The sequence below is a fragment of the Schistocerca nitens genome, chromosome 8 (assembly GCF_023898315.1).
Source record: "Schistocerca nitens isolate TAMUIC-IGC-003100 chromosome 8, iqSchNite1.1, whole genome shotgun sequence".
In the NCBI taxonomy this organism is placed as follows: Eukaryota; Metazoa; Arthropoda; class Insecta; order Orthoptera; family Acrididae; genus Schistocerca; species Schistocerca nitens.
The window spans coordinates 441,565,603-441,593,191 of NC_064621.1; the positions used below are offsets into that span (position 1 = coordinate 441,565,603).

The 27,589-nt window shown below is 44.4% G+C and overlaps 1 protein-coding gene across 1 annotated transcript in view; it reads right to left on the reverse strand.

Annotated features, from left to right (window-relative positions):
• LOC126199600 (uncharacterized) overlaps positions 1-27,589 on the reverse strand; it is a 1,222,178-nt gene that overhangs the window by 564,272 nt on the left and 630,317 nt on the right. The window contains exon 3 of the mRNA XM_049936527.1: positions 20,810-20,919. The gene's annotated coding sequence lies outside the window, so the exon portion shown is untranslated. The remainder of the gene's footprint in view (positions 1-20,809; positions 20,920-27,589) is intronic.

Genomic DNA, 27,589 nt, shown 5'->3' on the forward strand with positions numbered 1-27,589 from the left:
GCATGAAGAGGTGATAATCACTTGGCGCCAGGTCTGGGCTGTAAGGTGGATGGTTGATAACGTCCCACTTGAAGGACTCAAGAAGGGCCGTTGTTCTGCGAGCAGAGTGAGGACGGGCGTTATCGTGCAAAAAAACGATACCGGAAGTCAGCATACCACGGCGTTTGTTCTGTATAGCCCGTCGTAACTTTTTTATTGTTTCACAGTACACGTCTTGATTAATGGTCGTACCACGTTCCATGAATTCAACCAACAACACCCCTTTGGCATCCCAAAACACCGTTGCCATCAGTTTTCTGGCAGAAAAATCTTGCGAGGCTTTTCTTGGTTTGGTAGGCGAATTTGAATGTGCCCACATCTTTGATTGTTCTTTTGTCTCAGGGTTCACGTACTTAATCCAGGTTTCGTCACCGGTCACGATTCTGTTTAACAATGGTTCTCCTTCGTCCTCATAACGTGACAGAAAGTCTAATGCGGAGGCCATTCTTTGAGTTTTGTGGTGGTCGGTAAGAATTTTGGGGACCCATCGTGCACAGAACTTACGGTAACCCAATCTTGCTGTCACTATCTCGTACAAGAGAGTCTTAGAAATCTGTGGAAAACCAGTAGACAACTCCGACATTGAGAAACATCGATTTTCACGAACTTTTGCATCAACTGTCTGAACGAGTTCGTCAGTCACCAATGATGGTCTACCACTCCTCTCTTCATCATGAACGTTTTCTCGTCCACTTTTAAATAAACGTACCCATTCACGGACAACTCCTTCACTCATAACTCTTGGTCCGTACACGGCACAAAGCTCACGATGAATAGCTGCTGCAGAATATCCTTTGGCTGTAAAAAACCTTATGACAGCACGCACTTCACATTTGGCGGGGTTTTCTATTGCAGCACACATTTCAAACTGCCACAAAAACTAAACTAGCGCAGGTACGACGTTCACTCGACCACGGCTTGATGCCGACTGACCTGTTGAGTGCGTGAACGCACAGATGGCGTCGCTACTCCCCCCACAACCCGCACTGTGACCAATCGGAGGTTACTTTCTGAACCGCCCTCGTAACAGAAGGAAACAACAGGAGAGGGAGAAATTAGTGCTCTTGCTGCTGCTGCTGCTGCATTTGATCTGTACGTTAGTTCCAGTGCAATCGCACGAGGAAGTAGCATCAATCAGTCAAGTGTCTCCAACAACATAATTTCCATCCCTAACACATCTCTCTCCATTAAGCGCTGCATGGAAACGATTATAAGAATCGTGTTAACTTCTGTACATGGGTATTAAGGGGAGTTGGAACGCCCTGTCCCGACAATGTTAAATTTAGTGACTTGGCTTCCCTGTATTTTAGGATCCACTGTAGCCACTGACGTGAAACTTTTACAGGACATTAAACTGTATGTTCTGAGTCTACCGAACTATAATAATTGCATTTCGGCCACTGCTTTAGGAAATACAATTTTTTAATTATACGGTTAAAATTTTGTGTATTGTTTTGTGCGTTATCCTAAATAATTTTAATTATACATAACATTATGTTCCTCTTTTAGTTCAGTAGACGCAGGATATATATGTTATTACTTCCTGCAAATTTGAATACTCTACTCGAAGTGATTTCTGAGATTTAGGGGAAAATGCAACAGAAAATGTAAATTTTCAGGAACGGCTTCTAAAGTTTCAAAAGACTGTAACTCACTTGACATATGCTTAATTTTTTATTTTTAGTCACTCATAAGCAACCTGCATCTTCACCTTTTTCCAAGATTTTTCTTGTTTCCTTGTTTCTGGACTCCTTAGTGGCCAACTGTGCCGCATACTCTGCTTTATCAATGCGGACCTTGTCCACCTGTTCAAGTTCTCTGATTCAGTTTGCTCCAGGATTAATTTCCATATGCTGTAGCACTTTCGCCCTATCAATGTTGTCGTCATTAAAAACAATAATAGAACCACTGACCCCCCACTTTAGTGTCTTCATTCCAACAAAAGCGTTTTTTGGTAAGGGACTCCATATAAGATTATTGAACGACTCATTGGTAATTTGACTCTGACCATGCAGACACTTCTTCAGTAATTCAGGATTTGTCAGGTCTCTGTAAATAGGTTGTGTGACATCCATGACTGCTGCTGAGATGGAATGCTTATGGCTGTATGAACTGTTTGAGTACTGGGCATTGTGGTAATTGCACCATGAATCAGGGCCAGGAGGTGTACTGGTTTTTCATCAGTTGACCGTCTGCCTGCTTCATTTTCAACAAATCCTCAGTATTATTCCTAATGGCCATCCAATTATACTGCTGTAGTTCATCAATCATTTCTTCTGTCAGCCTGCCTCTTATGGTTTTACCATCAGAAAGTTTCTTGTCTCTCAAAATTTGTTTCAACTTCCTCATCCTGGTGCCCATCCTCTTCTCGACATGACCAACACATTCCAGTTTATAATTTATAATCTTTCCACCGTAAGGCTGAGATGCTACTACACTGTTACATGCTTTGAGTCTTCATCACCTAAGAACTTAGTGTAACACACTCCCCTTTCGTTCACAGATCGGCGAAAAGTTTCAATAGCTGCAGAGGCCTCCATACCACCACTTGTTCCTTCATTATTTCTGTCACAGATATGACCTTCTTCATTTCCTGATTTACACTTGTAATAATGTTTGGTTAAAATCTGGAAATCTATTACGTTTTCAGTATCAACACTGGTCACCGTAGCAACAGAATTCTTAGAACTATAGCTGCGCTTCTGCCAAGTGCCATCAAAAGCTACTGGTATGTCAGTCATACCATCATTTATTTCAACAGCTTCGTTTGCAGCACCCTTCATTGACCCATATGCAACAGATTCCACAGCAGCTCCAATAAATCCTGGATACTTGTCGATTTTACAAGGTGGCCGTGGCATATTCATCATGGCACACATTGCTTCTGCTGCAGTGTGTTCTTTGTCAATAGCTCTCCATCCATAAAACCACCTAACATTTACTTCAAAATAATTATCTTTACATTTATCAGAATTCCAAAATGAATGAGTATATTTAGAAGTGGTACAATTAATGATATGTTTTCTTGCTAATCCATTTGATACCTCGCTGTTTTCATGTAAACTAACTGGCCCTCCATATATTTTACAACACACACATTCGCCTATACCCATGTTAGGATGTGTAAAAATATCATAATATAACCTAACTTACCATTTACATCACTTTCGTTTTCAGAAAACTGTGTATCACAACGTTTAACTTTAATTTTCGAAGCACTAATGGGTGTTAGATACTGACGAGTTTGCCTGTACTTCATTGTCTGTAACTTCATACACCACATATTGAAAACAATGTTTCCATTTACTCGAAAATCTATTACCATGAAACCCATATTTCTTAAAAACACTACGTTTTGGCGTCACACTTTACTTTTTGAGAGATTTACGAATCTATTCGTCACTTTTCCTCGGAAAACCATTAGCACTTCGATATACAACGCGTTTATATACTAGGAACCGATACGATATTGCTTTAGACAGTGCTACCAATACAAACACGTAATTTAACCTTTATAACACAGCAATCCACATCCTTTTATATAAAAAATTATCGATTTTTATTAGATCTTGAAGTAATGCACGTAAAAATTTTAAGATTTTCTACCGGTGTAGATTATATTTAAAAAAATAAAATAAAATACTTCCTATGTGAGTTGATAAGTGATGTATATATCATTTTATTCGGAAAATTGTAAATTTTATAATGAGATAAAAATCCGAAAACGTGAAAAATTTTTTCCATTCTAACTCCCCTTCAGACAAGATATTCCCGATGTATCATATACCTTGTTTAGTGATGAAGCCATATTTACTAATCATGGCCAGATAAACAGCCAAAACATGTACTATTAGTCTGTTGACAATCCCCATAGTCTTCGTCAGGTGAAACGCTAGCGTGCATGGAGTGTAAACATCTGGTGTGGGATAGTGAACGTTTACCACATAGGCCCGTTTATCATAGACGGAACGTTGAACGTGCACAAGTATTGTAGCCTCACACTATACACTATCTTCCATGGATGCTAGATGCCGTTCCTCTGCAGACTAGGAGCAACTGGTAGTACCAACATGATGGGTGTTCAGCCCATAGTGCACAAAGCACTATAGAATGTCTTCATGAATTGTTTCAGAATTGTTGGATTGGACGCAGGGTATCTGTACCTTGACCTGCCTGTTCCCCAGAAGACTTTTCCATGGGGAAACCTGAAAGACGCTATCTACAAGGATGTATCACCTACACCCGATGACATGCAACAATGTGTTACTGTAGCCTGCTGGGACAACTCGGCTGAAATGCTAGCATGTGTGCAGCTGTCACGCCATACCACTCTGGAAGTGTGTATTTCCGCTGTCAATGGTCATTTTGGAAACAACATCTGCTTTTTAGCTGTCTCGTTATTGTTCAGAATCCAGATAACTAGTGCATGCATTTGTGTTGTTCTTTTGTATGTGTTAGCGCAAGTATTGTGGGAAGTTTTCAAAATACATTATCTCGTAAATGGCTCACACTAGAATCCTGCAACAAGCATCACTGAAATTCTGATTTATCCTACTTTTAGTTTGTTAATGTCAATAGGCATTGTACCATTTAAAAAGCGTTTGTTGTTAAAAAAATGCACTTTCTAAGTATTATTGCAATCTGTTGATTGGCTAATAATATGGGCCCCCAACTACTAGTCTTGTTAGTGAAAACCGCACATCAATTGTACTTTCCATTTCAACAACATTCGCGGTGCATGTTTTAGGTGACTCACTCTGTATAACAATAACAAAACGGCAGCGACGCGGTATGTTACCACGCCAACTGCGACTGCACACGGCCTCAAGCCTTTCGCTTGGTGTGGATGAGAAGCTGAACGCCACTGCATTGGCGGCCAACGTTCGGTCTCAACTAGTCTCTTTCGATCGTTGGTCTTTGTTGGCCTAGTGTGGACGCAGCAGGAGCAGGCGAGTGGGTAAGCAGTTGACGTTTAGGATGCTGAAGGCACCTGTTCTCAGGCAGGGTAAGTGTGCCAGTGGTCTGCACACAGTAGTCGGTGGTCAGTCGGTGATCGGGAAGACGGCCGGGCCGCGGCTCTGTAGCCGCAGAGTGGAAGACAGCGACGCCTGCCTGGCGCTCATAATGAAGAGGCCGGCGGACAATGCGTCGCTTGTTGGCTGCCATTGTGGCCGCATCGACCGCCAGCGGGCGGGCTATCGGCTCGGCGCCGGCGAGTCCCAACCAGTAACACCGCCAGCTCAGGCAACAGGTTCTGCATCGCGGTGCTCCTCGCTCTGACACCGGCTGCTACAGGCCTCCAGTGTCCAGGCTCAGCACACACTGCGGTGACAAAAGTCGTGGGACACCTCCTTAATATCGTGTCGGAAGTCCTTTTGCCCAGCGTAGTACAGCAACTCGACGTGGCGTGGACTCAACAAGTCGTTGAAAATCCCCTGCAGAAATATTGAGCCATGCTGCCTCTATAGCTGTCCATAATTGCGAAAGTGTTGCCGGTACAAGAATTTGTGCACGAACTGAACCATCGATTATATCTCATAAATAATGGATGGAATTCATGTCGGCGATCTGTGTGGCCAACTCATTCGCTCGACGTGTGCAGAATGTTCTTCAAATCAATCGCGAACCATTGAGATCCGATAACATGGCGCATTGTCATCCATAAAAATTCCATCGTTGTTTGGGGACATAAAGTCCGCGAGGGCCTGAAAATGTTCTACAAGCCATTTCCAGTCAATGATCGGTTCAGCTTGACAAGATGACCCAGTCCATCCCGTGCAGACGTAGCCCACACCATTATGGAGCCACCACTGACTTGCACGGTGCCCTGTTGAAAACTTGGGTCCTCGGCTTCGTGGGGTCTGTGCCACACTCGAAGCCTACCGTCAGCGGTTAAGAACTGAAAAAAGGACTCGTCTGACCAGGCAGCAGTTTTCCACTCGTCTAGGGACTAACTGATGTGGTCACGAGCCCGGTAGAGGCGCTGCAGGCGATGTCGTGCTGTTAGCAAATGCACTGTTGTTGCCATAGCCCATTAACGCCGACGCACTGTCCTAATGGATGTGTTCGTAGTACGTCCTACGTTGATTTCTGCCGTTATTTCACGCACTACTGCTTGCCTGTTAGCACTGACAATCCTACGCCAACGCCGCTGTTCTCGGTCGTTAAGGCCGTCGGCCAATGGGTTATTCATTGTGAGATGTAACGCCTGGAATTTGGTATTTTTGGCACACTCTTCATACTGTACATCTCGGAATATTCAATCCCCCAAGGATTTCCGAATTGGAATGTCCCATACGTCTAGCTGCAACTACCATTCCGCGTTCAAACTCTGTCAATTTCCGTCCTCCGGTGATAATCCGTCTGACACCTTTTCACACGAATCAAATGAGAACAAATGTCAGCTACGCCAATGCACTGCCCTTTTATACCTCGTCTACGTGATACTGCCGCCATCTGTACATGTGCATATCGCTATCCCATGACTTTTTGTCACCTCAGTGTATTTCTCCTTGGATTTCTTTTCTCCCACTTCGATTCCATCGATACAGAGATCACACCGATTGCGTGTAAGTTAAATTTCATAAACTGAACTATGGTCTGCCTATAGTTTCAGTTTCACTTCCCTACTCTGCTCAGCTTACACTATGTGACCAATAGTATGCGGACATCTATTAGAGGATATAAATGTCGAATGTGAGCACCCTCCGCTTTTACGACTGCTTGAACTCTGCTGTGGACACTTTCAATTAGCTCGAACAGTCCACGGGTGTACTGCCGGTCCACAGTGTCCTACGGGCACAATATTTCGGCGATCAGACATGTCGTCATCGTCAGGTGCGCTGACGAACTGAGCTCCTGAGGGCGGGCGGTAGTCTTAAATCCCATCCCCTCGCGAGGCGTTCTCTCCGCGGTCCGCGCCCGCGCGTCAACAGTCGCTGAGACGCTGCCGTCGGCGCCTGTGGTGGCGTCGGTGTAATTGCCTCGTTCGCCCTAGTCGCCCGTTCGTTTCCTTTGCTGAGCATCTTTTTAATTAGACTCAATGCTGGTTCCCATGCCCTGCTGAGGTTGTAGCCACAATCTCGGTTGATGAGTCCGTCCCTGGTACGAATTTCGATAGCCTCTCTAACGACGCTGTCCCAGTATTTAGATGTCTGTGCCAGGACCCTGGTATGTTGGTAGTCTGTTTCGTGATTTTCGGACAAACAGTGCTCTGCGACCGCCGACTTGTTGGGGTACCCAAGGCGAGTGTGCCTCTGATGTTCTCGGCAACGAACTTCGATGGTGCGCACTTTCTGTCCAATATAAGTCTTCCCACATTGACACGGAATCTGGTATATGCAGGCCTTCCGCAAACCGAGATCATCTTTGACACTTCCCAATAATGCTCGTGGTTTAATGGGTGGGCAAAAGACAGTTCCTACTCAGTGTTTCCTCAATATTCGTCCTATTTTCCCCGACAGTGCGTCAGTATACGGTATATAGGCTGTGGCTATCTCTTCTTCCGTGACTTCTTCCGTCTCCACTCGCTGTACTGTAGAGGTGGGGCGGAGAGCGCGTTTGATCTACCATTCCGAGTACCCGTTTTTCCGGAATACAGCTTTGTGGTGTTCCAGCTCTTGGGGAAGACTCTCTGCGTCAGAGATGGTGCGCGCCCTGTGCACCAGTGTTTTTAGCACCTGACGATGGCGACATGTCTGATCGCCGAAATATTGTGCCCGTTGGTCACTATGGACCGGCAGTACACCCGTGGAGAAACGCCGGGAGAAACTGAAGAATCACTTTCAATGAGGTGTCTATGTGCCTGTGGATGAATGGCAGTCCTTTCTTTCCCAAGAGCTGAAACTAGTAAAGGCAGGACGTCGAGGTACGGTACTAGTGTGACGTTCTAACTCACCTCAAAGATGTTCCACTGTGTTCAGATTGGGCTTCTTGGCAGGTCAGTCCATTTCAGAAATGTTATTGTCTACAAGCCATTGTCTCACACATGTTGCCTCATAACAGGGTGGTTTATCATAGTGATACAGTTATCGTCTCCAAATTGTTTGCAAAAATGCTCTAAAATGTTTTTATATCCTTTCACGTTTAACTTTTGTTATATATGGCACGGGAACTACACCCTATCCGCGATAAACGCCCTCATACCGTAACACCACTTCCTCTGTACCTCACTCTAGGCACTGAACGTGACGGCAAGCTACGTTCTCCAGGCATTCAGCAAACGCAAAACCTTCCATCAGATTGCTGCAGGGTGTAACACAATCCTTCATTTCAGACCACTTCCTTCCAGTCATTCACTGTCCAGTAGCGTTGCTCTTTAACCGCCTCAAGCGTCACTTAGGCTTCAGTTCAGATTCGCGAGGCTTATGAGGAGCTGCTCGATCCTTGTATCCCATTCTTTTGAAGTAACCACACACAGTCACTGTGCCAGCTGGACTACAGGTAGCACTTTGGAGCTCACGAGTGCCTGCTTTCGCTTTTTTATTGTAATTTTTTAAAATAAATTTCCGCACTGCTCGACAGGCCATGCCCATGAGTTCATCAGGTCCACCAGGTCTTTGACTAGCTGTGGCTGTTCCTTCGTTCTCATTTTACAGCTACATTACTAACAGTCGACTTGGGAAGCTTTGGAAGGATGGAAACGTCCCTAATGGATTTGTTACTCAGGTGACATTCAATGACTAGTCCACGTTCGAAGTGACTGAGCTTTCTTGCCCGACCAATTCCACTCTTACTGTTTCTCTACTGACAACTCAATGCTCATCACCATCTTTAGTACTGGCGATTTCTCCTCTCATGGCTTCGAGTGAACAATTCCGCGTCACGCGGGGTAGCCGTGCAGTCTAGGGCGCCTTGCAACGGTTGGCACGGTCCCCCCCCCCCGCCCCCCCCCCCCCCCCCCCGTCGGAGGATCGAGTCCTCCCTCGGGCATAGGTGTGTGTGTTGTCCTTAGCGAAAGTTAGTTTAAGTTAGATTTAGTAGTGCGCAAGCCTAGGGACCGATAACCTCAACAGTTTGGTCCCATAGGAACTTACCACAAATTTCCAACAATTTCGCATTCCACAGGTGTGTCCGAATACTTCGGAAGATATAATGTTGTTGTGGCGTAACAAGACAGCCACGCCACTCGGAAGTAGCCGAAAGGCACGCGTTAACTCACGCAGGCTAGTAGATAGGTCTGAAACAGGATACGTAATGAATGCTATAAAGAAAAGTACGTAGCTCCTGGAATACTTAACTTTAATCCATCCTTGTGGTACATCGCTCTTGACGATAAAAGTGAGACTCTTTAGATACAAGCTATGTAATGCTAATGGCGCCTTGCTAGGTCGTAGCCATTGACTTAGCTGAAGGCTATTCTAACTATCGGCTCTGCAAATGAGCGAGGCTTCGTCAGTGTGCATCGCTAGCTACGTCGTCCGTACAACTGGGGCGAGTGCTAGTCCGTCTCTCCAGACCTGCCGTGTGGTGGCGCTCGGTCTGCGATCACTGACAGTGGCGACACGCGGGTCCGACATGTACTAATGGACCGCGGCCGATTTAAAGCTACCACTTAGCAAGTGTGGTGTCTGGCGGTGACACCACAAATGTAACTTAGTACGATCTGCCAGAAGCTGTGTCAGAAATTAATGACACCTTTATAACGACACAAACGCCCAAGCTCTCAAAGGAAGAAGCAATAATGAGAGATTACCTGTGTGTGTTGGATACATATTTCTGTAGCTGGAAGCTGTGACCACGGCCACAGGACAAAGGAACTTGCATTGTTGCGATTCACAAACTACACAATGTGATTTCCTTGAACATTTTTGTACTTCCTACTTTCATCGATCAGTTGAAGTGCACTATGTGATCAATAGTGGCGCCCTACATCGTCAATGCTAGAATTCAGTGTGGTGTTGGCCCACCTTAGCCTTGATGACAGCTCCCGCTCTCGCAGGCATACGTTCAATCAGGTGCTGCAAGGTTTATTGGGAAATGTCAGCCCATTCTTCACGGAATGCTGCACTGAGGAGAGGTATCGATGTCGGTCGTTGAGGCCTGGCACGAAGTCGGCGTTCCAAACCATCCCATACGTGTTCTGTAGGATTCAGGTCAGGACTCTGTGCAGCCCAGTCCGTTACAAGGATGTTATTGTCGTGTAACCACTCCGCCAGAGGCCGTGCATTATGAACAGGTGCTCGATCGTGTTGAAAGAATCAGTCGCCATCCCCGAATTGCTCTTCAACAGTGGGTAGCAAGAAGATGCTTCAAACATCGATGAAGGCCTGTGCTGTGATAGTGCCACGCAAAACAACAAGGGTGCAAGCCCCTTCCATGAAAAACACCACACCATAACACCACCTCCTCCGAATTTTACTGTTGTCACTACACACGCTGGCAGATGACGTTCACTGGGCGTTTGTCATACTCACACCCTGACATCGGACCGCCACGATGTGTACCGTGATTCGCACTCCACACAACGTTTTTGTATTGTTCAATCGTCCAATGTTTACGATCCTTACACCAAGCGAGGCGTCGTTTGGCATTTGCCGGCTTGATGTGTGACTTATGAGCAGCCGCGCGACCATGAAATCTAAGATTTCTTACCTCCCACCTAACTCTCATAGTACTTGCAGTGGATCCTGATGCAGTTTGGAATTCCTGTGTGATGGTCTATATAGATGTCTGCCTATTACACATTATGACCCTCTTCAACTGTCGGCGGTCTCTGTCAGTCAACAGACGAGGTCGGTCAGTACGCTTTTGTGCTGTACGTGTCCCTTCACGTTTCCATATCACTATCACACCGGAAACAGTGGACCTAGGGATGTTTAGGAGTGTGGAAATCTCGCATGCAGACGTATGACACCCAATCAGCTAACTACGTACGAAGTCCGCGAGTTCCGCGGAGCGCCCCATTCTGCTCTCTCACGATGTCTAATGACTACTGAGGTCGCTGATATGGAGTACTTGGCAGTAGGTGGCAGCAAAATGCACCTAATATGAAGAACGTATGTGTTTGGGGGTGTCCGGATTCATTTGATCACATATTGTATTTCTTCTGGTACGCATAGTTTCTTTACAGTTATCTTCTTTGTACCTATGTTTTCCTTTCCAGCTTCTGTTATTGCCCTTTTTAGAGCTGTTCATTCTTTTTCAACTGTACTGCCTATTGGACCATTCGTTAGTGCTGTAAATACAGCCTTAGAGAACTTTAAGGATAACTCGTTATTGCTTATTAACTCCGTATCCCACTTTTTTGCATATGTATTCTTCCTGACTATTCTCTTAAATTTCAGCCTACTCTTCATCACTACTACATTATGGTCTGAGTCTATATCTGCTCCTGAGTACGCCTTACAACCCAGAATCTGATTTCGGAATCTCTGTCTGAGCATGATGTACTCCAGCTGAAATCTTGTCTTATCACCCGGTCTTTTCCAAGTATACCTCCACCTCTTGTGATTCTTGAACAGAGTATTCGGTATTAATAGTTGAAATTTATTACAGACCTCAAGTAGTCTTTCTCCTCTCTCATTCCTTCTCCCAAGCCCGTATTCTCATGTAACTTTTTCCCCTGCTTCTTCCCCTAAAACTGCATTCCAGTCCCCGATGATAATTGGGTTTTCATCTCCCTTTGGGTATTGTATCACCCTCTCAAAATCCTCATATACCTTCTCTATCTCTTCATCTTCAGCTTGCGACGTCGGCATGTATACCTACACTATCGTTGTCGGTGTTGGTTTGCTGTCGATTTTGATAATAATAACCCTATCACTGAACTGTTCACAGTAACACTCTCTGCCCTACTTTCCTATTCATAACGAATTCTACTCCTGTTATACCTTTTTCCGCTGCTGTTGATATCACTCTATACTCATCTGACCAGAAATCCTTGGCTTCTTTTCATTTCACTTCACTAACCCCTACGATATCTAGATTGAGCCTTTACATTTCCCTTTTCAAATTTTGTAGCTTCCCTACCACATTCAAGCATCTGACATTTCGCGCCACGACTCGTAGAACGTTATCCTTTCGTTGATTATTCATGCTTTTTCTCATGGCCTCCTACCCATTGGCAGGCCCCTCCCGGATATCCGAATGGCAGACTATTTCGGAATCTTTTTTCAATGAAGAGATCATCATGATAGTTTTTCAATTACAGGCCCCATGTGCTGTGGATACACGTTATGTGTCTTTAATGCAATGGTTTCCATTGCCTTCTGCTTCCTCATACCGTTAATCATTGCTGATTCTTCCGCCTTCACGGGCAGTTTCCCACCCCAAGGGCAAGAGAGTGCCCTGAACCTCTGTCCGTTCCGCCGCCCGTTCTGACAAGGCCGTTGGCTGAATGAGGGTGACTTCTTATGCCGGAAGTCTTCGGCTGCCGCTGCTGGTTATTAATCGAAATTTAAGCGGTGTCGAGTTTAGAAACCGGGCCCGAGGGCGTTTTTGATTATAAATCAAAGACGCCACCCCTAGACCACGGGTGCAAAAAATGTTCAAATGTGTGTGAAGTCTTATGGGACTTAACTGCTAAGGTCAGCAGTCCCTAAGCTTACACACTACTTAACCTAAATTATCCTAAGGACAAACACACACCCATGCCCGAGGGAGGACTCGAACCTCCGCCGGGACCAGCCGCACAGTCTATGACTGCAGCGCCCTAGACCGCTCGGCAAATCCCACGCGGCCCACGGGTGCAGCACGACAAATTTTATCCGCTACATCTAGAATCTTTAGAAAATCTGTTGTGCGTTGCTACATATATTGGGTGTAAATGACATAAGCCACCAAAAAACACTGCTAGCAGAACACAAGTAATTGATTTAAAACATCTAATAACAAGTAATTGATTTAAAACGTCTAGTAACATGTTTGTCCATTTCCTATGGTTGTACCAGAAAAGTTCATCTCGGGACAATGTTTTTGGAAAAGCAGATATGACCGCCGTGCGTACTGACATCGTGAGCGTGAGTCGCAAACACGTAGGCCATAACGGCCTGCGATGTTGAGACACTAACACATCGATCGTTGACAGCTGAGATACCTGTGCAGACGTTATTGCAACTCCGTCAGACGTTAGGGTGGGCGGAAGATTTACTAGCCGGCCGGTGTGGCCGAGCGGTTCTGGGCGCTTCAGTCTGGAACTGCGCGACCGCTACGGTCGCAGGTTCGAATCCTGCCTCGGGCATGGATGTGTGAGATGTCCTTAGGTTAGTTACGTTTAAGTAGTTCTAAGTTCTAGGGGACTGATGACCTCGGATGTTGGGTCCCATGGCGCTCAGAGCCATTTGAACCATTTTTGAAGATTTACTATCACTAAACTATGCAATATTCATTTAATTTATGGCGAGGCAAAAGATGTGAGGGCAGTTGTACGAATTTATCGAAAACGCTTCCAACGAATACTTCCTATACGATCGACTTTTGTTGCTGTTCACCAAATGTTTGTACCATCATAATTCTCTTTTACTTGACTATTTTGCGATTCATACGAAACGAAGTAAGTAGGTATTGTTACTTTTAATTCTGTTTGCGAAACGAAATGTCTGTTCTGATATGCTTTCGTTTTATTATTAAGTAAATCATGACAGAAAACAGCTTATGAGTACGTATTTAATTTGCATAGATTGAGAGATACTAGCTCTTTACTATCGTGCGCGAAAGGCAGAGGCCCACAACGTACGTTGGAAGCTGAGGAACAAATTCTGGAGCGCATGCACGAAGATCCTACTCAGAGTGCCAGAAGTATCGCACGCCAAGTGGATGTACCGCACACTATCATTCATCGCACTTTGAAAGAGGAGCATCTGCAGTATTACCACATTCAACGAGTACAATCGTTGGAAGAGCAAGATTTCCCTCCGCTACGACAATTCTCAGAGTGGTTTTTGTTGCAAAGTGTGCAGCGTGATTTTGTAAACAAAATACTCGTCACAGATGAAGCGTGTTTCACTCGTGACGAAATAACCAATTTCCATAACATGCAAATGTGGAGTATACAGGATGCGCACCAAGTAGTAGCAACACATTTTCAGCACCGCTTCTCCGTAAATACGAGGGCTATTCCGAAAGTAAGGTCCGATAGGTCGCGAAATGGAAACCACGGTAAACATCAAAAATGTTTTATTTGCAACAGTTAGATACACCTTGCAGCTACTTATCTCCATAGTCGCCGACCCGACTTAGACGTGTATCGTAGCGTTGTACCAACTTTCCCATACCCTCGCTATAGAAGGCAGCCGCCAGTGCTCTCCGCCAATTCTCTACGCTGGCCTACGGCTCGTTGTCTTGTGCCGAAATGTTGTCTTCATAACCAGCGGTTCATGTGACCTGAGCTGAAACTCAGAGGGAGACAATTACGGGCTGTATTGTGGGTAATCTCACATTTCCATTTGAAAACGATGCAGGAGCATCTTCATTGCCCCTGCAGAATGCGGCTGATAATTGTCTTGAAGACGAAACAGCACGACAGTTATGTAATGTTAGCTGCATAGCTTCAGGGGAAATTTCTCACCAGGCCCCCGTACTTGGCGGCAGACACTATTTTCTAGACATCTTTACGCACTCACTGCGAGCTCAGAAATGAGAAGAGCGACGTGATGCTAACTGGGGTTGTACTAGAGACACTACCCAACACATCTGTGCAAAGCTTTATCGGATTTTCATAGTCGTTTCCATTTCGTGACCGATCGGACCTTACTTTCGGAATAGCCCTCGTATATGGGCGGGTATAGTCGATGATTACAGTATTGGGCCTTACATTTTACCTGTACAATTTACTGGTAACAGTCACCGATCCTTTCTAAAGGAAACATTGCTAACAACTTAGTTAGAAAATATTACGTTAGCCGTACGTCATAACATCCGGTTTCTGCACGATGGTGCTCCACCCCACATTGCGAAGATTTTTGAACAGACGATTTGCAGGACAATGAATAGCACATTTTGGTCCACGTTGATGGCTAGCACGCAGTCCTGATTTAAATCCACTGGATTTTTAATTTTGGGACCCCATGAAGAAACATAATTATGCTCAGAAGTAAATAATGTGGACGAACTAACACAGAAGATTTCCGATGCTGCCAATAACATAAAGGCAAATGAGCGTTTGTGTGAACGAGTGCGACGAAACTGGGTTCGTCGTACTTAAGCATGTTTCGAATCGAATGGTGGACGTTTCCAACACCTATTGCAGTATTGGTGTAACAGGAAACACAGTGATGCTGGTTTCATTTTTGTTACGGTACTATTGTAGAAAACGGAAACAATCTCTATTTAATTTTCGTTATGCTATTGTTGTAAACAGAAGAAACAGTTGATTGTAATTAACGCGCAAAAAATTACGTGGTAATTGGTTGATTTTGTACTAAGGGAAACACATTTTTTATGTTAGATTTTCTTTACCACCACGACCTTCGTTATGGTAATGTTGTAAAGAAAACGTCCGGTTGTACTCAATGCATTGTTTATGTAAAACGAATTACACGTTCTTGACAACCCAATCACTGTTTACGTCTCTTGTTTCGGTAATACCTAGCACGTGCAACGTCGCTGTGCACGTCCAATGTTTACATTGCACTGGTTCGTCCGTTACCTTTCTATAACAATCATGGCGATGTCGCTAACACACAACCAAGGTCGGGTCCCGTCAGCTGACAATATAATTAGAAATGCTTCTACTATCAAACCTACAACCACCTGTCCTTTAGGAATACAAAAATAAAGGATGTGATATAACAACATTTTATTACACTTTTTGGTAAAGCACACCGAAAAGTACCGTCCGTATAATTTTGACACCTTACGAGTATACGGTCTACACTATAGGCGTCGATAGAGAAGAGATAGGGGATCCAGTAGTCGATTTTGTATTTATAAGAGCTTTGGAGGAAATAAGATCAAATAGGGTAGAAGGGGAAGATAACATCCCATCAGAGTTTCGAAAATCATTGGAAGAAGTAGCAACAAAACGACTGTAGACGTTGGTATGTAGAATTTATGAGTCTCGTGACACACCATCTGATTTTCGCAAAAATACCATCCATACAATTCCGAAAACCGCAATAGCTGACAAGGCGAGAATTATCGCACAATCAGCATGCGTAAGAAAAAATCAGCTTAACAGTTCATGCATCCAAGTTGCTGACAAGGATAATACGCAGAAGAATGGAAAACAATATTGTGGATGTGTTTGATGACGATTAGTTTGAGCTCAGGAACGGTAAAAGCAACAGAGAGGCAATTCTGTCGTTGCGGCTGATAATGGGGGCAAGACTAAAGAAAAATCAGGACACGATCATAGGTTTTGTCGACCTGTAAAAAGCGCTCGACAATGTAAAATGATGCAAGATACTCGCAATCCTGAGAAACATAGGGGTAAGCTATAGGGAGAGACGGATAAAATCCAATATGTAAAAGAGCCAAGAGGGAATAATAAGAGTGGACGACCAAGTACAAAATGCTTAGATTAAAAGGGTGTAAGACAGGAATGTAATCTTTGGCGCATATTGCTCCATCTGTACATAGAAGAAGCAATGATGGAAATAAAAGAAAGGTTCAGGCATGGAATTAAAATTCAAGGTGAAGGGTTTTCAATGATAAGATTCGCTGATGACATTGCTATCCTGAGTGGAAGTGAAGAAGAATTACATGATCCGCCGAATGGAATGAACAGTCTAATGAGTACAGAATATAGATTGAGAGTGAATCGAAGAAAGATGAAAGTTATGAGGGGTAGCAGAAATAAGAACAACGAGAAACTTAACATAAGGATTGATGGTCACAAAGTAGATGGTCTACTACCTAGGCAGGAAAATAACCAATGACGGACGGAACAAGGAGGACATCAGAAGCGGACTAGCACTGGCAAAATGGGCATTGTTGACCAAGTGAAATCTACCAGCATTAAACACAGGCCTTCATTTGAGGAAGAAATTTCTGAGAATGTACGTCTGGAGCACAGCATTGTATGGTAGTGAAACAGGGACTGTGGGAAAACCGGAAGAGAATAGAATCCATTTGAGATGTGATGATACAAATGTCGAAAATTAGGTTGATTGATAAGGTAAGGAATGAGGAGGTTCTGGGCAGAATCGGAGAGGAAAGGAATATGTGCAAAACACTGACGAGGAGAAGGGACATTATAATAGGACTGTTAAGACATGAGGGAATGACTTCCATGCCGGTCGGAGTAGCCGAGCGGTTCTAGGCGCTACAGTCTGGAACCGCGCGACCGCTACGGTCGCAGGTTCGAATCCTGCCTCGGGCATGGATGTGTGTGATGTTCGTAGGTTAGTTAGGTTTAAGAAGTTCTAAGTTCTATGTGACTGATGAGCAAAGAAGTTAAGTCCCATAGCGCTCAGAGCCATTTCTGAATGACTTCCATGGTGCAAGAGGGAGCTGCAGAGGGAAAAACTGTAGAGGAAAACAGAGATCGGAATACATCCAGCAAACAATTGCTGACGTAGGTTGCAGGTGATACTCAGAGAAGGTGATGTTGGCACAGGAGAGAAATTCGTGGAGAGCCCCATCAATCCAGTCTTATGACTGATGACTCAAAAAAAAAAAATCTGTCAATAACGTGAACGAGTGAGAAGGCAGATGTACAGCGTGGCACGTATTAGCGACACGTGATTTACGGTCGCGTGTTGGGAGAACTTCTGGAGACAGAAAGTGAGATCGAGTCTGTTAGGCTAAAACTTGGTGAATAAGATATAGGTAATGGCAGGATCATGCCTCGTGGAATGCCGACCTTCCAAGGAAACTTCACAGAGACAAACTCTTCTGTCTTTGACGTGAGTGGAGCCTACCTAAAGCACCAGATGTGTTGGCAAACTGGAAGGAGCCAATGCAGCAGAATCTAATAGTAGTAATAGTAGTAGTAGTAGTAGTATTCATCTATTCTTTTACGATGACACTGGGCATGAAGCCAATCCCGATAGGAAGGCCACAGTTATCGGGATGGTACAAGAGCCCACTTGTAGGGACAGTGATGGAGAGGAGCCGAATCGTTTTGTCGTCTCCATGAAGGATGAGCCTCTGCATCTCTTGCTAGGCCCGTGTGGCATTAAGGTAACCAACGTCACAGCAAACTTCGTTTCGGTATGTAGGTAATCTCTCCGTGCGTAGCAAAACCCTGGCACAAAAGTATCTTTGATTTTCTTCCACGCTTATCGATGTGTCTTTTATCATTATAGCCCGTGACATAGAAAGCATTAAGAGTATCTGAAGTTTTTGGCAGGATTCCAGTGTTAATAAATCCTTATACGTGACCAGCCCAATTGACAGAATGTGTGATGCTACCCCCCCCCCCCACCCTCCCCCCAACTCATTTTGCAGCTCTAGAATCGGTCCACGCTCACAAAACTGCTGTCCAACCCTGAAAGTAGAGTCGAACTGATGCCCCCTTACCCAGATCATTTCTGTTTGGATAAACGTGCTCGGTTATTCTTTCAGAGGAATCGTAGCGTTATATTGACCTGGCGACCATATTTTATGTAGTTATTTCGGCTAGCCATACAGGCGCAGTCACTGCCACGAATGCTAAATTAACCTAAGGTGGGGACACTAATCGTGTCACTATGCAGAAAATGATGACGTTTTAGTGGTAAAATTTTTCTAAGTCCTCCATAAACGCCAAAATGCCGTCTTTTCGGCTTTGTGAAAGAGCAGCTGTCGCATCAGAGCTACGAGATGTTGGAGGACGTCGAGAAAGTGGTAAGCTCGTTTCTTAGAGCAACTTATGCTAAAAAGTATTCTTCAGGCATATAGTACGGTGGGAAAAAGATGTGCTAAGAAAAGGAGACTACGTTGAAAGTAATCAAAAACTTTATAGTTAGATGACTGAAAAATAAATATATCCATAGACAGGATCCAGTCATATCAGTACGACCACCTGTCAGAAGCCTTAATAACCACATTTTGCAGCGCGAACGTGTAGAAAGAGTGTCAGTGAAGTTGTGGGAGGTATAAAAAGGGATGAGGATACATGCGGACTTTAATGATAGACTTCTCGGTTAAGGGTCCATGTCGCGAACACCCCGATCGATGTGGTCCCACAGATTCTCGATTGGGTTTACATCCGGAAAATTTGGTGGCCATGGGAGGACGGTAAAGTCATCCTGGTGCTCTTCGAACCACGCACGTACAGACCGAGCTGTGCCACACGTTGCAGTGTCATGCTGGTTCAAATGGTTCAGATGGCTCTGAGTACTATGGGACTTAACATCTATGGTCATCAGTCCCCTAGAACTTAGAACTACTTAAACCTAACTAACCTAAGGACAGCACACAACACCCAGTCATCACGAGGCAGAGAAAATCCCTGACCCCGCCGGGAATCGAACCCGGGAACCCGGGCGTGGGAAGCGAGAACGCTACCGCACTACCACGAGCTGCGGACTGTCATGCTGGTAAGTGCTGTAGTGCCGAGGAAAAACAAAGTGCAAGTAGGGGTGGACATGGTCCCCAAGGATAAATGCATTCTTGTGTTGATAAATTGTGCATTCCAGAATGACGAGATCATCCAGGGAACGCTACAAAAACATTCCCCAGATCACAACGCTACCTCTTGGTTGCAATGTGTTTGGTTTCAGACATTTTACGCTGTACACGTCAACGGCCATCTGTCTGATGAAGCTTAAAGCATGATCCATCTGAAAAGGCCACCTGTAACCACTCAATGGATGTCCATCTGTGATAATGACGTGCAAATTCCAGCCTTCGTCGCCGACGAAAAGCAGGGAGCATGGTTGCTTGAACCAGGCGCCTGCTGTGGAGGCCCATAAGCAGCAACGTTCGCTGAACGGTCGTTGAGGAAACGCTGTTGGTAGCCCGTTGACTCACCTGGATGGTCAGGTGCTCAACAGTTGCAATTCTATTCGTCCGTACACGTTTCCGAAGCCGTCATTTACCCCTGTCATCTATGGCCCGTGGTGCAGTACAGTTTCGGCGCCGGTTTCGGATAGCGCCATTTTTCCATGTACTTTAATGGCAGAGACATGCGTACAGTTAAAAAACTTTGCTGTTTCAGAAATGCTTCCACTCTCTCTCTCTCTCTCTCTCTCTCGCTTGTGCTTTTTTCCACGTCACGCAGGGTCGGCATGGTTAAATGGATTTGGCAAAGTTAGTTGGGTGGCCGGATGCCCTTTCTTGCCACCAGCCCGTACCTTCCAGGACGGAATTAATGTACCCCAACTGTCTGCGACTAGTGTAATCCATGGAAAACTGCGAATGTGTTCAGCTGTCTGCGAGCCGTGTAACTGGGGCGGAACGTGTGGACCAGCCCGGCAATCACCTAGCGGGATGTGGAAAACAGGCTAAAAACCACTTCCAGGCTGGCCGGCACACCGACCATCGTCGTTAATCCGCTGGGCGGATTCGACCCGAGGTCGGCGCGCCTACCTAAGTCCAGGGAGCAGCGCATTCAGCGCTCTCGGCTACCCTGACGGGTCGGAGACGCTTCCACCATTGGCCCGAAAACCATTGCTCACGCCCTTTTGGACGTCAGATAAATCATTCAGTTTCCACATTATGACAACGGCTGCACTGTTGTCCACGTCACCCCGACACACTTTATAAAACTTCCGCTGCTTGTTTTGCGACTTGTCTTCTTGTTATTGCACGCTGACGTCGAGCATAGGTGGTGATCACATTAATGTGACGGGATCGAGTAAATAGGTCGTCCACGACTTCCAGTATGACAACCGTGCGTGCTTAGTTGCACCCGATTGACGCAAAAGAATCAGTAATTTATGGAAGTACAGAAGCCTGTACAGACCTGTTACGTAGTGACCCGTAGTTTCACAGCGTATCTGCCACAGGCCACAATGGCGAGAACTGGAACGGCCGCCAGCTGGAGGAAGCTCAGCGCAGCCAACAGCAACTCACCTGAAACACAAGGAGAAAACCGAAAACACAAGTTATTCTTGCATTCCATATCACAGAGATACCGTGATCATATCCTCGCTCTATCACTACCATGTAGTGACCGGGCTAAATATCTCACGCAATAAACAACAAACGAAAAAACTACAAAGAACGAAGCTTGTCTAGCTTGAAGGGGGAAACCAGATGGCGCTATGGTTGGCACGCTAGATGGCGCTGCCATAGGTCAAACGGATATCAACTGCGTTTTTTAAAATAGGAACCCCTATTTTTTATTACACATTCGTGTAGCACGTAAAGAAATATGACTGTTTTAGTTGGACCACTTTTTTGATAGATGGCGCTGTAGTAGTCACAAACATATGGCTCACAATTTTAGACGAACGGTTGGTAACAGGTAGGTTTTTAAATTAAAATACAGAACTTAGGCCCATTTGAACATTTTATTTCGGTTTTTCCAATGAGATACATATATCTTTGTCAACTTATCATTTCTGAGAACGCGTGCTGTTACAGCGTGATTACCTGTAAATATCACATTAATGCAATAAATGCTCCAAATGATGTCCGTCAACCTCAATGTATTTGGCAATACGTGTAACGACATTCCTCTCAACAGCGAGTAGTTCGCCTTCCGTAATGTTCGCACATGCATGGACAATGCGCTGACGCATGTTGTCGGTGGATGACGATAGCAAATATCCTTCAACTTTCCCCACAGAAAGAAATCCGGGGATGTCAGATCCGGTGAACGTGCGGGCCATGGTATGGTGCTTCGACGACTAGTCCACCTGTCATGAAATACGCTATTCAATACCGCTTCGACCGCACGGAGCTGTGTGCCCGACATCCATCATATTGGAAGTACATCGTCGTTCTGTCATGCAGTGAAACATTTTGTAGTAACATCGGTAGAACATTACGTAGGAAATCAGCATACATTGCACCATTTAGATTGCCATCTATAAATTGGGGGCCAATTATTCTTCCTCCCATAATGCCGCACCATACAGTAACCCGCCAAGGTCGCTGATGTTCCACTTGCCGCAGCCATCGTGGATTTTCCGTTGCCCAGTAGTACATACATATTATGTCGCTTTACGTTACCGCTGTTGGTGAAGAACGCTTCGTCGCTAAATAGAACGCGTGCAAAAAATCTGTCATCGCCCCGTAACTTCTCTTGTGCCCAGTGGCAGACCTGCAAACGATGTTCAGAGTCGTCGCCATGTAATTCCTGGTGCATAGAAACATGATACGGGTGCAGTTGATGTTGATGTAGCATTCTCAACACCGACGTTTTTGAGATTCCCGATTCTCGCGCAATTTGTCTGCTACTGATGTGCGGATTAGCCGCGACAGCAGCTAAAACACCTACTTGGGCATCATCATTTGTTGCAGGTCGTGGTTGACGTTTCACATGTGGCTGAACACTTCCTGTTTCCTTAAATAACGTAACTATCCGGCGAACGGTCCGGACACTTGGACGATGTCGTCCAGGAGACCGAGCAGCATACATAGCACACGCCCGTTGGGCATTTTGATCACAATAGCCATACATCAACACGATATCGACCTTTTACGCAATTGGTAAACGGCCCATTTTAACACGGGTAATGTATCTCAAAGCAAATACCGTCCGCACTGGCGGAATGTTACATGATACCACGTACTTACACGTTTGTGACTATCTATCACAAAGCGAAAAAAATTGTCCAACTAAAACATTCATATTTCTTTACGGCTTTTGCGCACGGGGCTCAGGGTTCGAATCTTGCGTCTGGCAGCAAAGGTGTCCGAAAATAGAGTAACCTAGTGGAGCGATATGTAGCAGTGCCCCCCACCGGCAAGGGTGGGATCAACAAGTCCAGTCGCTGCATGTATGGCATGCGAGGTACGTTATCTGATGTGGCCGAATGTTCAACATTTGTCACAGTTTTGGGATATTTGTCGACATTTGCAGCCCCATGTGTCTTATGTTAAATTTCTTATCTCAGCGGCATCTGCATCGCTTTGGGACATTGTAAACGTTAATAAGGATCACAATATATATAAGAGAAGTGATCAAAAAGTAAATGGAATTTCGCAAACTTTATAATCCGATTTTCAGTTTTTATTTACCTTCTTGGTACACATTTCCCTGGTGTATGTTTGCATTTTCAGCTGTTTTGCATATTTAGTTTATCGTTGAATGTCGGAAGGCTTATACGTGTTTTCGAGACTCAGTAAAGTTTTACTTTCGAAAAGGTGGATCAAAGAATTTGCTTTAAATTTTGGTTCAAAAATTGAATAAAGTGCAGCACCGCACTCGAAATGTTGACTGTGACTTTTGGCGAATTGATACAAGACTGGCGTAAACGTTTCAAAGAGGATCGAGAAGACGGTGAAGATGAGGACCGCCCTGGGCGCTCTAACACGTCAGTCACTGACGACAGGACGGGAGAAGTAAGGGAAATGATTCAGGAGACTCGCCGAATCACCATCAGAGAGGCTGATGATGATGTCGGTTTTCCTTTGGTTCATGCCATGCAATTTTTTCACATGTTTTGCGCGTGAAACGTGTAGCAGCAAAGTCTGTCCCGAAATTGTTGAATTTACACCAAGAACGACGTCGCGTAGACATCGTTCAGGAACAGCTGAATGAAGTCGACATCAGTCACTTTAACAGGCGACGAAACTTGGGTATAAGGGTATGACGTCGAAGCCAAGGCCCAATCGTCCCAATGGTAACTGCCTGAAGAGCCAAGACCGAAAAAATTTCGACTACTTGGATCACATGTGAAGGTTCTTCTCACTGTTTTCTTCAATTACAACGGGATAGTGAATCATGAATGCCTGACCTATTGCCGTACAGTGAATGAGGGCTATTACCTGTATGTTATGTGCCGTTTGCGTGAAGTAGTTCGAAGAGAACGACCAGAATTGTGTCAAAACCACTCGTGGAAATTGCGTCACGATAATGTTCCCGTTCACATATCAATGTTTGTTCGTGACTTTTTGGCGAAAGACAGAACCGTTAAGTTGCCGAAGGCATCGTATTCACCAGACATGCTCTACTGCGACTTCTTTCTATTTCCGGAGCTGAAGAGCACTGTGAAAAGACGTCGTTTTGCCACCATTGATGAGGTAAAAACAGAATCGTTGAACTAGCTGAACACCATAACGAAAAGTGGGTACCATCCAATAATGGAAAAAGCGCTGTCACAAGTGTGTAGGGATTACACTGAAGGGGACAAAGTCGATGTTGAATAAATAAAGATTAATGGTCAAGTTGCGAACGTGCAGAAAGCATCGGGCTGTAAATTATGACATATTTGTGGGGAGTCTATTAGATGAAGAGAAAAAACGAACATTCTGATGTGTACATATTAAGGCACCACATATAAAAAGAATTGCACTCATGCCCATTACATCCTTTTATAATTCGATGAATATGGTGAAAAAGAAAAAAATGTAAAGCCTGTGGCACAAAACTGCAATAGCCCTGACTGCAGACTTTCTGTACCACGACACTAGGAGGGGGAGAATGGCAGGTCAGTCACCCTGGTCATCTTCTATCCGAGGAGAAATCTCTGATACTCATTTTTACAGCAGATTGAGAGGACCTGGAGCCATCCTGGAGGGACTGGAACGAGGAAAAATCCCCTCCACTGTACGAGATTGAACCCAGGACCTCAAGTGCCTGGGTCTAGCTCTCTACCTGCTAGACCACCGCGGCCACGAATATTTTGTGCTATTTATAAATTTACCATCTACTTTTTAGATCTAATGTCGATAAATTTGCCTTATAGAGTCCAGTGTTAAGGCGTCTTTTATCCCAGTTTGTAGTCTTCAGTCAGACGACTTTCTTAATGTAACTCTCCTCGCAGGTCTTTACTCTACTGCACTCTACATCCATTTGAAACTGGTTACCTACTCAAGAGCGCTGAACCTGCTTACGTGTTCAAACCTTTTACTTCTCTCTCCCCCCCCCCCCCCTCCCCATTGCCTTTCCATCCACTACCAAATTAACTAACCATTGATGGTTCAGCACGTCTCCCATGGGTATGTCCCTTCTCTTACTCAGACTGTACCACTTCCCTCGTTTCTCTAAATCTGGCACAGTAGTTACGCGATCTCACCCTCAACAATTATCTTCACCCATATCTCCATTCAGTACAAAATTAATTGTCCCTTGATGCCACAAGGTAAGTCCAGTCAACCTATACCTTACTTTAGCCAAGTTTTATTACAAAGCTCTTTTCCCCATAATACGTTTCAATACCTCTATTACTTATTCGAACTGCAACACGCTTCTCTAGCGGCACTTGGCGAAAACTATTGTCTTCTTGTCTGCGTCGTTTCACTTCTAAGTACGACTACACTCCAGACGTATACCTTCGGAAATGTGTTTCGAAACATCTTAATTTTAATTCGATGTACACACATATTTCTCATTTCTGGAACTCTTTACTTGCTCTTTGCAGTCTGTATTTTATATCCTGTCCCCGTTTGTCATTGTCTTACTGTGTTGCCCAAATAGCAGAACTCTTCTACTAATTTTTGCACCCCATTTCTTAAAATAATTCCCTCAGCATCGGCTGGTTTAATTCGACTTCAATCCTTTACCGTTCTTTTTGCTTTACTTAAGACTTCTTGTAACTTTGTTCCATGGCTCTATCCCTTCCCTTCAATTGATCTTCCAAAGCCAATGCCGTCTTTCACAGAGATTCAATGTCATCGACAAAATGTACTGAGGCATGTCGTACACAACGATTAATGATTTCCAAAACATAGATCAACTGAAATCTAGTTCACATTTTACTCACATGACACCCTAAAAGCCATAGCTGCAGTATTTCTCAATTTCTGCAGAGCAGTTGATTCAGTGCCACACTTACGCTTATTATCAAAAGTAGGAGAATATTGGGTTACTGGCGAAATTTCTGATTGAATTGAGGATTTCTTGGTTAGAATGATGCAGCATGTTATCTCGGATGGAGATCCATCGACAAGTCTAAAAGTAACTTCGGGTGTACCCCGGAGTTGTTCACGCTGCATATTAATGACCTTGCAGACACTATTTCTTAGACTTTTTGCAAATGATGCAGTTATCTACAAAGAAGTCCCGCCTGTACGAAGCTGCATAAATATCGAGTCAGCCCTTGATAACAATACAAAGTGGTTCGAAGACTGGAAACTTGCTTTAAATAATCAGAAATTTAAATTGCGCTTTTCACAAAATGAAAGAAAAGAAAACGTAGTATATTATGCATATAATATCAGTGAGTGTATTTGTTACTGCTTACGAATCTAAGTGTGAACTGCTGATTTAAATTCATTGTAAGTGTATTGCTCGTATTCTACGTCATTTTTGTTTTCATCCGTTTTCCGTACTTTCTCGCATTTAATGGAGAGCTCCATGTTAACATGTTTTCGCTAAAGAATGGGTATGTAATTCTGCTTTGAATGGTGTTGATTCTTGCCAGTGAATGCCACGCATTTCACGGTGGCTGTCAGAGTATGGATGTACATGTAGATGAGTAGCCTCCATGGTCTGTGCTGTTGGTGACCAGAGTGTTCTTCCCTGAAAATGCTAAAAATGCGACTTAGTTACACAAATGTTTTCACGCGTTATTAACAGGTACTACAAACATTACATTTTAGCAGAAGTCAATGAAAATTCCGGTGGCCTCCCTTAAACGCAGGAGTACGAAAAACAGATGGTAACAAAAATAGCGTAGAATACGAGCATCATACTTACAGTGCCTTTAAATCGAGCAGCTCATACATGGCTTCGTAGGTAGTAAGAAACAGACACAAGTCCATGGAATAGCCTGTGACGAAAGCAGTTTCTGCTTTAAATGAAACAAAAACAAATGTCGTATCATTTACCCCACCCAATATTACGGACAAGAGCAAATATTAAGCACGATAAGAGCAACATACTGTATATACGTTGCAATTCAAAGAGAGCAATCCGCACGAGATGGTCGTAATCAAAAACATAATTTCCACCTGATAACAGCCATACGACTGAAATCGCAAAATTGGGCTTTACAAATAAATGCACTTTACCACCAGGCTGCCAGACCCACCCGTAAAGAATAAATGAAAAATACAATCACCTAGTACTAGTATTTAAAAAATCAATAATACGAATTTCCACACCATATTTCTCGTATTCAAAATTCACTCCCAAGTCAGTTGGAACGCAGCTGACGTTCTGTCTCTGTGCAGTAACGAGGTCTTTGCACTTCTGATATTTTGGTGCTCTGTCGTTGTGTTGCGCAGTGGACGCGCGACCGCAGTGTGTCAACGTTTTTGTGTCTAAAATCACATTGGAACAACATATCCGAATCGAGTGTTCAAGAAGTTATCCACAATGTTTTTTAGAGAAGAAAAGTTTGTGCAATGTTTCCCCCTCACACCTTGAGTTCCGAATGAAAACAACTACATGTTGAGGCCTGCCACGACTTGACTGAAATGCAAAAAGCGGAAAAAATCATCACAGGCGAAAGGACTTGATGTTGTCAATAAGAACCTACCACAAAACGACAAAGTTGCAGAAACTCGCCAGAGGGGTAAACGCTTCGAAGACATGGCCGACATGCAAGCCATTGTGACGTGCGAGTTGAACAACATCCCGAAGAAGGTCTTATCTAACTCTTTTTACATTTGATGACGAACTAAAGTT